Source organism: Molossus molossus, unplaced genomic scaffold (genome assembly GCF_014108415.1).
Source record: "Molossus molossus isolate mMolMol1 unplaced genomic scaffold, mMolMol1.p scaffold_m16_p_13, whole genome shotgun sequence".
NCBI classification, from domain to species: Eukaryota; Metazoa; Chordata; class Mammalia; order Chiroptera; family Molossidae; genus Molossus; species Molossus molossus.
In genome coordinates this window covers 30,874,237-30,893,696 of record NW_023425348.1, presented here as the reverse complement: position 1 = coordinate 30,893,696, position 19,460 = coordinate 30,874,237, and positions in this window count along the sequence as shown.

Sequence of the window (19,460 nt, the reverse complement as noted above, 5' to 3'; positions counted from 1 at the left end):
CGGCGATTTCAGTAACTGAGTAATTGGGGCCAAATCACTGTGACAATGCAAAGCCCTTAGAGGTCAGACTATAGGAAACTAGGGATCTTATATAGTGCCGGAGATGGTCGCTGTTGCTCGAAGACCTGGGGGTAATTGTTGCTATTTCATGTTAGTCTCCACTCAATTCGTTTGTCAATACTTAATTCTCCAACCCCGGGACCTCTAGTAAGGTTTCATCAAGTGCATTGTCAAGAGTATGGTAATACACTGAGAGGCACACGCAAACGACACTAGCTCCGACCTGCATACTTCCCAAACTTGGGGTATTTGAAAATAAAAGCAAACTCTCCTGGATAACATGTATACTTGAACAGTCTTAAAATAGTCCTATCAGTAGTTTTTCGGTAGAAGTAGACAGCTATATACCATGTTTTTAGTGATCCCAAGTCTCTCAATGATTGGCCCACAATCCTCCCACCCCAATAAAAAAGACTTCATTTTTCCATATTTCTCTCTACTTTACATTTTAAAATATTCATTTTTGTAGTAATTCCAACATAGATGTATATAATGTTGTATTCTTTATTTAACCTGAGTATTTTTCTATTTTGTTTCATAATCATCATTATGAACTAAGTAGTACTCTGTTGAATGACTGCACTATATAACTGTTCTTCCTTTAATCTCGCCAACTTTATTGAGCATAAACTTCAAAAATCAACTTACTGTTTGTTGTTTTTTTTATTTCTGATTACCCCTCAGGATAATTATTGCGAAGTACAGTACTGGACATAAGCCTTTTAAAATAATTTAAAGATTTTAAAGGTATATATTTCCAAAAGGTGATACCTTTATCTTGCGGGATTAGAAATGGAGAAGCTTAGACAGTTTTGATTGTAGCCAAATCCATTGTCTGAGTATCCTAGCATCACTGTAACATTATTGAGATTATTAGCAAATGGTTTAAATATTTATTGTCATTTTTTAACTATAGCTTTTTAAAGTCAGAAAATTATAAATGCTTATAAAAGATAATTTGAAAATGCAGAATTATATTAAGAACAAAATCCACAATGATTCCACCACTCAGCAGTAAATACTAAATCACTAAAATTATTCTTTGATACATTTATTTCGAGTATTTTGTTTGTTTGTTTGTTTGCTTTCTTTTTTCTCCCTAGGCATTTATTGGATGCCCAGGTACCAGGAATACAGGAACTGTGGTGGTAATATACACTGTTTATATAGCCTTTAATTCCAGCTCCTGACTCCCCTCACCCACAACACCTGTATAGTATATGTACTGTTACATAGTATCTTGATATTGTTCCCATGTTATAAAAGCAGTGCTATAGAGTAGTTAAGAGTAGAGTTTTGGAGTCAAACCAGGATTCAAATCCTAGCTCTACAATATACAATTAAAATACTTAAATCTAATAATTTCAGAACATCTTTCTGGGCTTCAATGATCTCTTCCATGAAATGTAAATAATTTATGTAATCGTTGCTAGTCTTTTTTTTTTATCCTCACCTGAGGACACTTTTCCATTTTTTGTACAGATAGAGTGGGAGGGAGAGAGAAGAAGAGTGAGAGAGAGGGAAACATCGATGTGAAAGGGACACATCGAGTGGCTGCCACCCGCACGACCAACCAGGGCCGGGGACAAACTGCAACCGAGGTACGTGCCCCTAGCGGGAACCGAACCCGGGTCTCTCCGGACCGCAGGTGGACGCTCTAACTGCTGAGCCAAACCGGCCAGGGCTCCTTGCTAGTCTTAAATACATGCAGAAATAACTGTAAAGCACTTAGTACGGTTGCTTGCCCATGGTAGGAGCTCAGTAAATGAAAACTATTCTTTATTTGAAATGTTCTAGGGAAATAGTATGACTGAATGATATTCAGTCCTATTGCCACAAATACCAATATTTTCTTAGAAAACAATAGGTGATTCTCTGTTGCCATTGAAGTGGTTTCCAATATTTTTCTTTTATAAATAATAATATCACAAAAACATCAAGGACTATGTACAAAAATGTTCAGAGTAGCATTATTTAGTAAAAGATGAAAACTGGGAATAATCCAAATTATTAATGAACTATGAAAAGGTGTGGTATATCTATACACTGTGATAGATACGATACAAAAATGGGAATGAATGAACTACAAATACAAAAAAAATGAATGAATTTCACAAACATAATGTTGAATGAAAAAAGCCAAAGGGAAAAAAAAATACATGCATTGTAACCATTTACATAAATTTCAGAAGCAGGGATAAATAAGCTATTATGTTTAAGAAAGAATCCTAACATGATAAAGCCATATGGAAAAAGTAAGAAGTCATCATAAATGCCAGGACAATGCTTACTTTTAGGAAGGTTGAAGGAAAGGCAAATGTTTCTGAGGTGCTGGCATATTTTGTTTATTTATGTGGCGGATGTTCATTTACAGTGATTCATAAAGCAATGCATTTATTATAGGTACTTTTCTGTCTTATTTTTGCCATATCACAGGAATTTGAGGTCTAGATACTTAAGTATTTAAAATCTACAATGGGAACATAGCTTTTAAATATTATAGCATAAATTTTTTATACAGAGGATTAGCTCAAATAATCAAATTAGATGCAGATTGGTTGAGTACAAAAATAACTTGAAACTCTAAATTATTTATAGTGAAGGGCATTTGGAAGCTGAATGGAAGTAGGTAATCAACCAGTAAACTAAGAAAAAATAAAAACACATGTCAACATACCATCATCTACCTATTGTCTCAAGCCAGATGAATGGCATAGCCAGTCATGAGCAGTCAACTTGTCAACTTTCATTTTTCTTCCTGATCAGTTGTGAGTCTTGAGTCCCATGCAGGATTACTTACAGACCTGACCTGGCTTCCTATCTACAACAGGAAGTCCGCTTTCAGGACTTAAAAAGTAATCTTATTTATTTTTATTAGTCATGCCACACTGAACATATATATTTACCTCCATTTTTTTCTCAGATCCCACTAAAATTGTGGTGAAGAAAAAAAAATACATAAAAACCTCCACAAAAACAAGGAAATTTGAGTAGAATATTGCAATAGACAAATTGTATTGGCAAGTTTTGTTTTAATTTTGTCTTCATTTTGGTGTTAGGAGCATTTGCATTTTGTTCAAGTGGTTTCCTATATACTGATGCCTTTATATAATTACCTCTTTTTCTTACTTCGGCTTTCCTACTCAGTTTATCAGTTTTAACTGACTTCGACTTTTGTTTCCTATTAACCAGCTATTTTCAATCTTTTTTATTTCATGGCACACATAAACTATTACAATTATGTGGCACACCAAAAAATATATATTTCTGGCCAATCTGACAAAAATAATATGTATAATTTAATTAACTTATACCAGACGGCTACTGTTGTGTTGGCTGTTGTCTTTTTTTTAAATTTGACAATCTAAGGGAAAAGAGGTCACTGCCCTTGACTAAATAGTCAGGTATTGCATGTTTTAAAAATTCTTGAAGCATACCAGTGTGCTCTTTCAGTACACTGGTTGAAAATAGCTACTGTAAACAGTTTATGAGATTATTTCCTTCCTTTTCCTCCCACTTGTTTTTTCTACTTTGTCAGAGAATGTAACATTTACATATTAGTCTTCTACCCTGATACCTAGCTTTATTATTTATTTATTATTTAAATAAATGTATTATATATATTATATATTAATATATAAATGCATATTCATCAAATAGATATATTTATTTACTTACCAAAAATATGTTTAAAATATATTCATTGTTTACCACTACTTTTGTGGCTGAAGTTTCCTCCTTCTTGTGCTCAGATGAAGTTGATCTTCTAGTAGCAGCATCAGGAATAGCTTATGAAAACAATAGTCTCTGAATTCTAACATGTTTAAAATAACTTCTATAGACCCACAGCTTAAGGGAGGGATTAGTAGATATACAATCCTTTGTTTATACTTGTTTTCTAAACATTTTTTAAAATATTGCTTCAATTCTGATTTCTGTATTTTTTTTTTTTTGTAAATACTGGACATCTGACATTGTGTTGAATGCCATTATAAATTTAATGAAAAAGTTCTACATTGAAAAGAAAATTGTTTGTATTGTAATGATGTGAATACTAGTTTGATTTGATCACAACCTCATGGCACAAACAATCTTCTCAACAAATAAAGAAATTTATGAAGCAAAAATATACTTGGGATTAGTGGGGGTGGTGCATGTATAATTTTGTTTCCTTAAGCTGTGATGGTATATCAATTAAAATAGAACTTGAATTGTGAAAATTTTCAAATATTTTTTACATAGAATAACTGAACTGAATTTGAGGAGGAAAGTCTATGTTGAGTGAAAAACAAAATTAGGGGGAAAAAAAGAAAGAAAGTAAAACCTCATCATGGCAGCACATGTTTTCTTTTTGCTTCCCTCCATCAATCAAACTTTTAGAAATGTCCTGAACTTATTTCACTACTCTGTAAATCAACATAAAAGTCCTAAAAATAGTACTGCATATTTTGTAAACGATTCTCCCAAATTTGGCTACTATTTTTTTCAAAATAAGCTGGACATCTTTAACCAAAATAGTTCATAAATTTGGATTGCTTAAAACCCTCCAGCTTTGGAAATCCTTGGTGAATTGCAATTTTAAAAACAGATTACAAACAAGAATACATTGAAAATTACCCCTACCATGCCAGGGAGAAAATAAAACATAAATAAATAAGAGGGACTAGAGATGATTATTTTGTATATTTAAAAAACACATTTATGTTTACACTGTTTAGCATGCACATGTACCCACACAGACACACACACACACACACACACACACACTGATTGAAAAGTTCAACTTTGGTAATGTTACTCATATTTGAATGTCCACAATCAGCAATCCCAACGGAAATAATTTATTAAATTCTCACATCAAAATGGTAAAGGACATTTTCTTATAATAAATTCTCATTTGTTTTTACTTTTAAAAATTTCTGTTTTAAGGGGGACTTCAGTCAAGATGGCAGCGTAGGTAAACGCGGTATCTCCTCCTCCCACAACCACAGCAAAGTTACAACTAAAGTACTAAACAACCATCTTTCAGAACCACCTGACATCGAGCTGAATGGAAGTCCTACAGCTGTGAAATTAAAGAAGCCACACTGAGACTGGTAGGAGTGGCGAAGGCGCAGACGGGCTGGTCCCACACCCACATGTGGCAGATAAAAATTAGGAGGGACACCTCCGCTGTGAAGGTCCTCCTTGAGGAGTGAGGGGTCCCTGTCTCACCCCCCCCCCACTCAGGGTTTCAGTACCAGAAAGAGACGTGCCCATCACTTTTGGCTGTAAAAACCAGTGGGACCTGAGGCTGAGGCTTCTGGAGTCCCAGGCAGCTCCTCTTAAAGGGCCCATGCACGGACTTACTTGGACTCACTCCCTCTGAGCTCCAGCACATTGGGGAGGCAGCTTGAAAGGCACCAGAGACATAGGGGAAGAATAGAATTGTTTTTCATTGGGGCAAGAGCTGGAGGGGCAGCTTTCTCCTGGACATACTTGCTGTGGGAGGCCGTTGTTTCTTTGGTGAGCCCTTCCCTGGAGCAGCAGACAGAAGCTATACCTGGGACTCCAGCAAACTGACTCATGTTTGCCCTGCCCTGGTGATTTCCTGAGGACCTGCCCTACCCAACCTCCTGGCCCACCCAAGTTGTTTCCAGCAGCTTTACCATAGGATTGGCCTGTCTTAGATCCTGCTTCAGATTATCCTAAAATCTCTCAAACAGGCATCATCTGGTCTCAGTGAGCCTTATACCTCTCGTTAAGTGGCCCCAGGCCTGACGCTAGAAGCAGCCAGCCCTGGTTCACAGCTTGGCTTTGCCTGGGCACTTCCAAAGCCAGCACAAGAAGCAGACATTGGCAGATCACGTTGTAGCTTATGCCTGGTGGCCCCAGGTAGAACAAAGGCAGAGGCTGACCTTGCCCCAGAGCCAGCACACCCAGTGGACAGCTTTAGACCACATCAAAGCACCACCACCCAAACACCACCACAAATGACACACTCAGTGAGTGGATTCAGTAGGTACCAGAGCCCTGCTGAAGTAAGTCTTGCTCTGTGTGTTGGGCCCCTACACCACTGATCCTCCAAGGGTGTCAGAGGCCAATGGTCAGTAGGCACAGCCAGTCCTTGCAGCTGATCAACCTGAGTAAATTCCTCCCATGGATGTGCCAACAGGAATCAACATTCAATTATAACAGAAGGGTGTACAGTCCACACTAGGGTTGCACCTCGAGGGCCCAGCTGGGGTGATCAGGGAGGTTGTGCCACTGGACCCTACAGGACACCTACAACAATAGGCCACCCTACAAAGACTAGGAGACATATCAACTCTATCTAATACTTAGAAACAAACACAGGGAGGCAACCAAAATGAGGAGACAGACATGTTCCAAATGAAAGAACAGAACAAAACTCCAGTAATAGAACTAAACAAAATGGAGATAAGCAATCAATTAAATGTGGAGTTCAAAACACTGGTTATAAGGATGCTTAAGGAACTTAGTGAGACATTCAAAAAACTTAGAGAGACATTCAAGGAACTTAAGAAGAACTCCAAGGAACTTAGTGAGAACATCAACAACATGGAAAAGGACCAGTCAGAAGTGGAGCATGCACTAACTGAAATAAAAAATAATATACAGGGAATCAATAGAGTATGTGAAGCCAAGAAGAAAACTATTGCGTTGTAATATAAGAAAGCAAAAAACACCTAATCAGAACAGCAAAAGGAAAAAAGAATCCAGGAAAATGAAGAAGGGTAAGGAACCTCTGGCACAACTTCAAGCATCCCAGCCTTCACATCATGGGGGTGCCAGAAGGAGAAGAGAGAGCGCGAGAAATTGGAAACCTATTTGAAAAAATAATGACAGAAAACATCCCTAACTTGGTGAAGGAAACAGACATCCATGTCCAGGAAGCACAGAGAGTCCCCAACAAGATGAACCCAAAGAGGTCCACAACAAGACACATCATCATCAAAATGCCAAAATTTAAAAACAAAGAGAGATTCTTAAAAGCAGCAAGAGAAAAGCGGTTAGTTACCTACAAAGGAGCTCCCATAAGACTGTCAGCCGATTTCTCAAAAGAAACTGCAGGCCGGAAAGGAGTGGCAAGAGACATTCAAAGCTATGAAAAGCAAGAACCTACAACCATGATTACTGTATCCTGCAAAGATCTCCTTTAGAATCGATGGCCATATAAAAAGTTTCCCAGACAAGAAAAAGCAAAAGAAGTTCATCACCACCAAACCAGTATTATATGAAATGATGAAGGGTCTTCTTGAAGGAGAAGAACAAAAATATGAACAATAAAATGGCAATAAATACATATCTATCAACAATTGAATTTACAAACAAAATGAGCAAGCAGAACAGAAACCGACTCATACAGATAACTTTTGTTGCTTGCCAAATGAGAGGGGGCTGGGAGGATGGGTGAAAAAGATGAAGGAATTAAGAAGTACAAATTGGTTGTTAGACTGATGAACCTCAAAGGGAAGAGGGAGGGAGGGTGGAGAGAGAGAAACCAAAGAACTTCTATGCATATATGCATAGCCAATGGACATGGACAATAGTGTGGGGAAGGCAGGAGGGGGGCAGGATTGAAAAGGAGAGGGTCAATGGGGGGGCAATGGGGGGACATCTGTAATACATTCAACAATAAAGATAAGTTTTAAAAAATTTTTCTATTCTAAGATGGTGTCCTCATTAGTTTTAATAGCATCACAAATCAAGATGTAAAAATCATACACATCTTGCCCCTCACCTCACATTCTCTTGGTCTACCATTTTGCTCCAGACATTGTGGATGAACCTGAGAAAGTATCATTTCATCTGCATCACATACCTTTTGCTTTCTAGTCTCAGGCTTCTCTCCTGCCATTGTGTAAAATGCCTGATAGAGTCCAGTCAGTCATTCAGATGCTTACCAAACCTGTAAGTGGGAGGAGTAGACATTTACTGGTATGTCTTGACCAATTTCCAGGTGGGGACTGGTGGATAAATGCTCCTGATTCTGTCTCAGGTGGACAATTGTGAAGTGCAGTCTATAAGGCTTCTTAGAGGAATTAAGCCCCAGCAACTTAACCGTGGTAATAATACTGTTCAATAATATATCCTAGGATTCAATTTTCTTCTTTTCTCTTCCCAGTTTCCCACTCTTCTTTGGAATTAATTTCCTAAAATAAACATCTATTTACTAGCTTTTGTCTCCTGCTCTGCTTTGGAGAAAACCCAGACTGAGACAAATTGAAATAGGTGCATTCTTGCTGAATATCTTTTTTAAAATTAAAGCCTTAAAACTAAAATTCATCATATTTCTGAATTTATAGACTAAATGCTCTATTAATAGAAACAAGGAAGGCAAACTTATAGGCTGAAAGTTTGAAGCTGTTGTTGATTAGGAAGAATGATTTCCTTGTGCAATAATTGCTGGTACTTCCTGAAAATTACATTTTTTTTATTGTCTAAAATGCCAGCTTTTCTATACAATTTCAATTTTCATTAAGTTTTGTCTCTATATGGTACATATGAAGGCTAAATGACTTGTTTTGTAGATTTGAATAAACCAAAGTTTATAAATGTGTTGCTGACTCATTCATTTGTACCCATTTTTTTTATATAATCTTATAAATACAGAAACAATCACTAAGACTTCCAGTTTCTATGAAGTTTCATATGCATGTTCCTAATTTTGGATGATTCTAGACTACATTTTTTTCTAAAAAGAAATACCATTTTAGTGATAGTTTATCTATATCTTCCTTTCAAACAAGAAACTTATACTATTTTTTCATGGTGGAAAATGAATGTTTTTAAAGACCATCAAGACATACAAATTTACTTTATATGCCCAACTAAAATGTAAGATCCTTGAAAGCAGGTACTCTTGTCTCTTTATTCACTATTATATGCTGAATGCTTAGAACAATGACTGACTCAAGATAGGCACTCAATAGATATTTGTTGAATACAGTAAATGAATGAATTTCTATGTATTCAATAGGAAAAGAGTTAAAACATGAAAAATTCACAATTAAATTAGCACTGAAGTTTTTCTTTAGCCTGTAGAATTTGAGTAAATTTGAACCAAAATAATTAAATATAGAAATTAATTTAGAGATATTTATATACAATTAACAAAACAATATTAAACTCCAGGAAGATATAAAAAGGTCATGTATATTGAAATGTAAGTTTGCATGAAAGCAGAAGAAGGAATACTTTTAAATATTTTTTAAAATTGATTTTAGAGAGAGATGAAGGGAGAGAGAGAGATAGAAACATCTATGAGAGAGAACATTGATTGGCTGCCTCCTGCATGCCCCCCACTGGGGATTTGGCCCAAAACCTGGGCATGGACCCTGGCCAGGAACCGAACAAGAAACCTCTTGGTGCATGGGTTAACACTCAGCCACTGAGCCACACCTTCTGGCCAGGAATACTTTTAAATATTTAAGGGTTAAGTTAAAATTTCATTTTTTTAAAAAAAAATTATTGTTAAAAGTATTACCCATGTCCCCCTTTTTCCTCCATTGACCCCCTTCTCTCTGCTCTCACCCCCCAAATTTATTTCTTTTTAAAAAACAAAATACTTAACTATAAATAATTATGGACTCAGTCTTGTAAAGCTTAAACATTGTTTTACAATATAAATATTGTTTTTATACCACAAGATGGCAGGAAAGACTTACTTTTGAATCACTAGACACCCTCAGTCATTATACCAAATGGGTGTAGTACATCTTTAAAAACTATATGTATAAGTAATGTTGGGAATATTCTGAAGGACCAATTCATCAGAAAGAGTCTATCATTGGTGCCTAGAGTTCCTATGACTCCTTACTTGCTTTCTGTCTTTCAAACTCCCCACTTCCATTGGATTTTTTACACTTCCAGAATAATCTTACATTACAAATCTGAATATGTCACCCCTTCACTAAAAAAACTTCAATAATTTTCTAGACCATACAGAATTTTAAAAAATTATTTGCTCAACCAACTCAGTAACTATATTCAATTTACAAGGCACTATGATAGGTACTAGGAATAGAAACAAATACATGAAGTTTTCCACTTTGGGAATTACAAACATGTATAGATATAGCTGCGGCAAAGCACTTACCCATAAAAAGTCTGATTTGAGGACTTCTGAGGAGCAAAAGAAGAAGGGGGATGAGAGGTGCGTTCAAGTCTGGGCTTCCGGGTCTAGAATTTAGGAAAAAAATATGGGCTTGAGAGAGCTGTTTGGAAACTGTCAACATAAAAGTAAATTTAAAGAGCATATAAATATAATTTGTGAATTTATTATTGACTCAACTTTAAAATTTACACGATAGTTGAAAAAAGATTTCAAAACTATAGAAATGATTAATGCGAAATTCACTCAGACTATTGTCATTATCTGCGAACATTTTGGTATACATATTTTCAGACTTACCTCACACATAAACACAACTTTATATGTGCATACTCTGCATATTGATCCATATACATGTAATAGATCATAAGTGGGGTCATCATACATATCTTGTATTTGTAACTGCAATTCACTTAACAGATAGTCACGAAGGGAGAGCTGGAAAGGACAGCAGATGACTGAAAAAGAAAAGCCAGGAAGCCAAGAATCAGGAGGATAGCCAGGTATGACAATAACTGAATGACTTTTAGGAGTGGAATGATTTAGTGTCACATTCTGCAGCGTGATTAAATGAGGTGAGAACTAAGAACAATTGACTGGACTTGGCAATTAGCGTTCTGGATGGTGACCTCTGCCCATATGGCTTTGGACAGGTGTGGGACAAAGGGATGAGACGCAAAGGAGCAGTGACAGTAACCATGAACTTTTCCTGTGAGACGATTCCTTTGAAAAGATGATATGGTAGCCTGGCCGGTGTGACTCAGTGGACTGAGCATTGTCTCATGGACTGAGAGGTCTGGGTTCAATTCCCAGTCAGGGCACATTTGCAGGTTGTGGGCTTGATTCCCAGTAGGGGGCGTGCAGGAGGCAGCTGATCTATGTTTCTCACATCAATGTTTCCATTTATCTCTCCCTTTCTTCTCTCTCTGGGAAAAAAGAAATCAATAAAAACATATTTAAAAAAATAAAAAAGACTGGATGGTAGCTCCATAGAGAGTCTGAATAGAGGAATAGTGTTTATTGATTGATTTAAAATGGAAGAGATTAAAGCATTAATATAATTTGTGAAAAAGAGCCTGGTAGACAAAGAGATCTAAAAGGTCCGATGTGCTCAAAACCTAGGTGAAGCATTTGTTTATACATTGGGAAGAATGTTCTTCCTCCTGAGTCTGGAGGAAATGTGAGAATGAGTGTAAGTATAGTTGTGTTTAGGTATAGGGATGGAGAGTTCATATTCAGGGATCTTCACAAGATTGTCTCAGTCCTCCCTTAATTTACTTCATGTGTCTTATACATGAGTCAAATTGAATTGCTTCTTCTTGCACCAATATGTACCATGATTTCAATATGCTTTGTTTAATGTATTCTCCTCCAATCTCTTTTTTTTTTTATCCTCACCCGAGGACATTTTTCCATTTTTTGTTCAGGTAGAGTGGGAGGGAGAGGGAGGAACAGAGAGAGAGAGAAACATCGATGTGAAAGGGACACATCGAGTGGCTGCCACCCGCACAAAGGACCAGGGCCGGGGACAAACTGCAACCGAGGTACGCGCCCTTAGCGGGAACCGAACCTGGGTCTCTCAGGACCGCAGGCCGAAGCTCTAACCGCTGAGCAAAACTGGCCAGGGCTCCAATCTCTTCTTGTTTAAAGCTTATACATTCTTTTAGGACCAGAACGAGTTATACCTCCTACCTGTAGCTCTCCTCACCACATAATCCAGTTCCAGTGCTGTTTCTCATTACTTAAAATTTACAGGTTAATCAGTGAATGTTATCTCCAAAATCAGAACCAGTGTAGAACACTGGAGGGAAATAACATGAGTGTAAGTGAGATGGTGGTTTAGAGGAGAACTTTTCATGGTCTGACAACCTCAGAAAATCTTAGGGATAGTGGAGGGGTTTCTTTGTTTTACACTGTCTTCAGTAGTTTTAGAAACTATATTACATTCTCCTAAAATTTAATTAAATCCCCTGCTTTTAGAACACACAAGTTGTACTGTTACTAGTCAATGTAAAATGTATATTAGATTTGATTTGTCAATAAGAAATGTTTAATTATTTTTGTTTCTGTTTAAGTTTCCCAAAGGTAATTCTAAAATTGTGTTAAATTATTTATATAACATGTGACTTTTTATCAAATATATGGATAAATCATTCTGTATCCTAGCAATGTTTCTAATTAATTTTTTTTACTATATTCATAATGTACCTTTATTTCCTTAAAGTGTATAAAATGAGTCAGCCTAGTATACATAATTTAAATAGACACTGAAAACTCACATTTGGTTAATTATTTGTGGTTCTGAACAATATGTGCTGAGGCTTCTCTCCATTTCTTTGAATAAGTGAATAGAAGTTATTTTATGGGAAATATAATAAAATACTCATTAGTTGGTCATGAAATAATTTAATGAGGATTTCATAAAAATCAAAGCAGAATGTGTCAAGAGGACAAAAGAGAAATAAGATAATATTATAATATAATAACAGAAATTTTAAATAAGTATAGTTTCAGGGAAAATGTTCTAATACTAAAATCATGTTATAAAATATCCTCCCATGGGAAGTGTGAACACTTCAGTTATTCAAAACCAGCCTGGAAACAACATTAAAGTAATTTTATACAGTGGTTGAGTCGATTAGGAGCCTAATAGGCCTTTACCATATCTACTTGGTATGACTTAAACAAAATAGCAACTTTCACATAATACTTGCAATTGGAAAGTAGAAATTAAAAAATCGTGTGACCAGTTCTGGTAACATGATTCTTTCAATAAAATAAGTCACATTTTACTAACCTATCAAATAATAAGACTTTCAAATAATTTTGAAAATAAAAAAATGTTATGAAGTGTTGTCAGGCTTTATTACATATTTTTATTCACACATATTATTTCTCTGGAAAAATAATTCTGTAGGCTGAAAAGTGAAAAACAAAGAGGGCTAATCTAATGAAAATAAAAAATACATAGGAAGGAAAAGAGAAAACGTATGCTAAGCACTCAAGGGGCATCGGGCTTTAATGGGACCAATTCAAGGAGTATTCATACTAATATGAAAAAGAAATCCAATGTTTCTGTTTTGAATGTGTTAAAAAGTAAATAATTGCTCTCTATTGTTTTGTTCGTTTTGTGTGTGTGGGTGTACACATCTTTTACTGATAGTATTATCATTTTTAATATATCATGTAAAGAATATTTCATTGGTTAAGCTTCTGAATATTTTTTTCACAATATTTCAGTTCATTTTTTATCATTGAAAGTAAGTAAATATGTTGAAAGATGATATAAACTACAACTCTAGATTCATAATATTTATGGTATTACATATTTATTTAAAAATATAAAAATCCAGGGCTCTTTGATAACAGCAAAAGTCAACTAGATAATGTCTACATATGTGTATGGTTATGCTTCAGTTGAGCTATGTAAATATGATTTCTTAATTTTTATTAATAGCTGAGCACATGGAATCATTCTGTTCTTTTATATTCATTATTACATATGACAAGAAAACAATTCAGTGCTTACTCTGTTCTAAGCTCTTTACATTAAATAGTCTTCACAGAACCTGAAGTGGGTATTCACTCTATTATCCCAGTTTTTCAGACTAGGATAACAAGGCATAGAGGAGTTAATTAACTGCCTAAATGATCACAGCTGATAGGTAAAAAAAAAAAAAAAAATTCAAAGCCAGGCATTCTGAATCCAGAACTCATATCTGGAGCATAGTCCAAAGCCTTTTAAAACAAGCGTATTCTATAGTATTTGTAAGTCACCAAATTTATACAACAGAATTGTAATATATTTTGTAGTACTTGTATAAATAACTTGAAGACACTTTCAGGCAGAAATTGGCTATTATTATCTTCTTAGGAAGTGTTCTAAGATTGTAGCCAAAGTTAAGTTTTACTTTTATTCCTAAGTGCTTAGTACAATGCTTATTACAGTATATAATTCTGTGGTTACCTAATGCATATTTTAAAAATATGTTATACATTAAAATTTCACAGAGAAAGTTGCTCAAAAAAAAGGGGGATGGGAGCAATATTTGAAAGCCACTTTTATTCTAAGGAGAAGTTTTTAAAAATGTAATTAAAAGTTTTATTTGGGATTTATTGAAGAGTCACACGCAGCTCTAAAAATATAATACTGAGAGATCCCATGTACCCTTTACCTGGTTTCTCCTCATGGTGACATCTTGTAAAGCTATAATACAAATGTTATGATGAGGAAACTGACATTGGTACAATACATTTATCTTATTCAAATTTCCCGACTTTCACATGTACTCATTTGTGTGTCTATCTGGTTGTATGCAATTTTGTCACATGTATCACTGCTGCATATAACTTCCATCACTATAAAGTTACCTATTGCACCCTTTAAAACCAAGCCCTCCAGGTCCCCCTGTTCCTTAATCCTTAATGGCCACTAATTTGGTTTCCATCTCTATACTTTTGTCATTTCTAGAATATTATGAGTGGAATTTTATAGTTTAAAGCCTTTGAAATTTTTTTTTACTCAGCATAATTCCCTGAAGACTTATCAAAGTTATTGCATATATTACTACTTTATTCTTTTTCATTACTGAATTATATTCCATGGTGTATCTGTGCCACAGTTTCTTTACCCTTTCACCCACTGAAGGGCATCTGGGTTGTTCCCAGTGTTTAGCCATTACAAATAAAGCTTTTGTAAACATTTGTTACAGATTTCTTCATGAACACAGTATTAGTTTCTCTGGGATAAATGTCTACAAGTGTCATTGCTGAGTCATATGATAGTTGCGTGTTTAGTTTTATGAGAAACTTCCAAAATGTTCCACAGTGGAACATTTTACATCCCTACCATCAATGTATGAGTGACCCCATTTCTATGTGTGCTTGCCTGCATTTGGCATTGTTACTATTTTTAATTTTAGCCCTTCTGATAGTTATGCAGCAATATCTCATTGTGCTTTTAATTTCCATTGCTCTAATGGCAAATCACATTGAACATCTCTTCATGTGCTATCAATTTATTCTCTTTGGTGGTATTTAGATAGCAAATTTTATTTTCCATTTATATACCCTCTTTGATGAAATGTCTGTTCATCTTTTGCCTATTTTCTAATTGCATTTTTCTTTACTATTGAGTTTTGAGAGTTCTTTGTATAATCCAGACACTTATTCTTGGTCCTTTGTATATTCTAGATACTAGTCCTTTGTGTGGTTTGCAAATATTTTATCCCAGATATAGTTCATTTTTAAAATCTCTTAACAGAGTCTTTTGTAGAAAAGTTTTAAGTTTGATGAGGTCTAATTTATCAATTTTTTTTCTTGTTATAGATTGTGTGTTTGACATTAAATATAACAATTCATCCTCTAGCCTTTGATCCTGAAGATTTTTTCTACATTTTTCCTAAAATTTTATAGTTTTATATTTAAGTTTATTTCATTTTGAATTAATTTAAAAAATTTATATAACATATTAGGTCTAGGTTGAGATTCTTTTATGGAAAGGCTATCTTCCATTGAATCATTTTTTTTTCCAGCTTTATATTTGTGAAAATCTGTTGGGCTAACTCATATAGGTATATGTATTTATTCTTCATTTTAGTCCATTGATGTAAAGATATTTTAAGGTATATTTATTACCAAGAAAAAGAAAGAAAATTCTACAGCAGAGGTCAGCAAGTATTTTCTTTAAAGGTTCAGATAATACATATTTTTGGCTTTGTGGTCTGTGTTGTAACTACTCAACTCTGTTGTCGGGTAAAAGAAGCCATAAACAATACATAAATAAATGGGTGTGGTTATATTTAAATTATTTGCAAAAGTACACAGTAGATTGGATTTGACCCATAGGCTATGGTCTGCCGATTCCTCTTCTGGAGAAGAGAGTAATAATTGAGGTGAAATCTAATTGTCCAGATAGTATTAGATATTTATAAAATATTGCTAAATTCCTCCCTATACTGCACTGTTTAACATGCTAATGGCCTTGTTTTCATCCTAATCAATATGTCTCACTTGAGTAATGTATGAAAGCATTTTAAAAGGAAAGTACTCTTGTACATTGTTAGATTATTAAATTACCTTTTACTATGGTATTAAATATGTAAAAACATATAAATAAATATAACTTTCTTTTGTTTATAGCTTTTAATGTATTCATAGAAGCAAAACTTGCAACAGGAAAATTTAACCTTAGCAAAATTAATTCTATGTAATGAATGAATGTCTTGTTCAATATAACTTTCCTCAGGTTGAACACAGAAATGACTCTCAGGAAGCAAAGACAACTTAGTTGAAATGACTATGTGACGACACAATTCTTCATAACTTTTTCTTTTTCTAATAAATTACTTTTTTTTTTTAATCCTCACCCGGGGACATTTTTTTCCACTTTTTGTTCAGATAGAGTGAAAGGGAGAAAGAGGAAGAGAGAGGGAGAGAAACATCGCTGCGAAAGGGACACATCGAGTGGCCGCCACCCGCATGACCAACCAGGGCCGGGGACAAACTGCAATTGAGGTACATGCCCTCAGTGGGAACTGAACCCGGGTCTCTCTGAACCTCAGGCCGACGCTCCAACTGCTGAACCAAACTGGCCAGGGCTATTAAATTATATTTAATACCTTGTTTACTCAATTCACTGATAAGATATTTGGCTATCACTTGGCAAAACTCATCAGCTATACATATGGTTATTTTTCTCATTAGACTTTGACAATTAAAAGCACTTCCTTGTTACAAACTGTGTAGTTTATGAAGCAGTTCTCAGGTTTAAGACGGTCTTCAGATGATCCAGAACATACTTATATTAAACATAATATAATTTAAATCATAAAACATCATTTAGGAAATGCTGATCTTTAATTGTTCTCTTTTGAAAGCTGGCAGCACAGTCTTTTGTGAAACTAATATCTGCCTAAACATATCTATAGACTTCTGAACAAAATGTGATTATGTAATTTACCTACAGGTATTTGCTTCTGTATATTAATTTATTATGAAGGACTCACATGGAATCATTGTCACCAGAATCTGAATTCTAGTTAGTATTATAATGTTCTTCTGAAATGTAGCATAAGGCATTTTTGTATTGTTATTAACAGTTATTCCCTGAGTACCTACTGCTTGCTAGTATTGGAAGTAAAAATAAAATTAATGTTTGGCTCCTGCCCTTGAGCAGTTTTTAACCAGTTTAAGAAACAAGCCATTAACATTAAATTTATAGTATCTGTAGCTAACATTTATCAAAAGCTTACTATTTTCCAAGTTCTGTATAGGGATCTTTACATGTATTAAACCATTTGTTCATACAAATAACCTTATAAGGTAGGTACTATTATTTTCCATCTTTTATAGAAGTAACTAAATGACAGAAAGTTGAACTAACTTGCCCAAATTGCCACAGCTATTAAGTGGCAAAATTACCATTCAAATTAGGCGATTTGACTCAATAGCCTGTGCCTTTAATCCTCATTCAATATTGTTTTTTCTGGAAGAGAAGTAATACCATCAAATTGGTTGATGAGGGGCAAGCTCTGGGTAAACTGATTCTGCAGGTGGTATTTTACCATCTTATATCCCATACTAGTCCAATCAGTAGATTAGCACAATCATTTTGGAAATTATATAATTGGGGAAATTATTTGGTCATTTATAATGGCCAAATTAAAAAAATATATTTAGGAAAAGACTCTACCACCTATATACCTTCAACTTTATTTTGGGAGGCTCCTTCAGAATGACTATCCCTGTTTTTCACTCCTCTGAGTTGGAATGGTTAAGACATTGCATTTAATGTGAAGATTTTATTTCCTGACTGGCCATGTTGAAACATAAAAAGACTCAGGAGAATGATGTATTATGATCAAATAAGCCTACTATAGTTGGAAATCATTTGGTTTATATTGATATATTTTAAAGGGTATTTCTGTATTCAAGTTTTTTGATTGCTGACACTTAAAAAATGTATTTTTATTGATTTTTTATAGAGAGAGAAAGGGAGAGCGAGAGAGAAAGAGAAACACTGATTAGCTGTCTCCCTAGGCATGTGCCCTGATCAGGAATTGAACCAACAACTTTTTGGTGCATGGGACAATGCTCACTCAACTGAACCACACTGGCCAGGGATTGATTGCTGACACTTTAAAAAAGAGATAGAAACATTGATGCGACAGAGATATATCAATTGGCTGCTTCCTATAGGCCCCCCTACTGGGGATCGAGCCTGCAACCCTGGCATGTGCCCTGACCAGGAATTGAACCAGGACCTCTCAGTCCATGGGACAATGCTCACTAAGCCACACCAGCCAGGCATGATTGCTGACACTTTTTAAAAAAAATATTTTTTTCTTTATTGATTTTTGAGAGAGAGAGAGAGAGAGAGAGAGAGAGAAAGGGAGAGGAAGAGAAAGATAGAAACATCAGTGAGAGAGAACACTGGTTGGTAGCCTCCTGTATGCCCCCCCACTGAGGACCAGGCCCACAACTTGAGCATGTACCCTGACTGGGAATCAAACCAGCGACCTCTTGGTGCATGCGTCAATGCTCAACCACTGAGCCACACCAGCCGGGTGATTGCTGACACTTTTAACCTTCATGAATTAGTCCAATCAGGGATAAAAGTAGTATTTTAAAAAATATTTCAATAATAATATTAAAAGGATTTTAATTTGATATAAACATTTTTCAATAAGTGCATTATTACTATTAAGCAAAAAATTCTAAATATGTAATTTAGCTGACCCCTTTTAGTGATAGCTTGCTAATTTGTACCTTTTCTTCCTCTAAGTCTGTCATTTAATTAACAGCACATCACTATAATTTTGTAATTGCTTGTCCCTATATTAACTGAACCATAGAAACCAAATGTTAATAGAGTAGTATCTTAAGTGCTCTAATAAAAGTTTCATAGCATTATTGTTTTTTGTGTCTCTTTAATTGTTAATGTAACCATGAAGGTATACAAATGATTTTCTTGGTTGTGATTCTCAGGAAGGAAATAGCAGAGATTTAATCCTTTAGAAACATGCCTTATTTTAATCATTTTAAAACCCAAAATAGAGGCATTCTGGGGTCAGTAGGAATAATCAGAGTAATAAAATTAGAGGAGAACTAGAATGAGTTTCAATAAAATGAGAACATTTATTATGCTATATATGATATATTATGTATATATGCTTGCCACCTTAAGCTATATATCAAAATTTTAATTATACATATGGATAATAAGTAGAAATACAAAATAAAATTATTTTAAGTTACATAGCTTAAGCAAGCAATTGTTCAA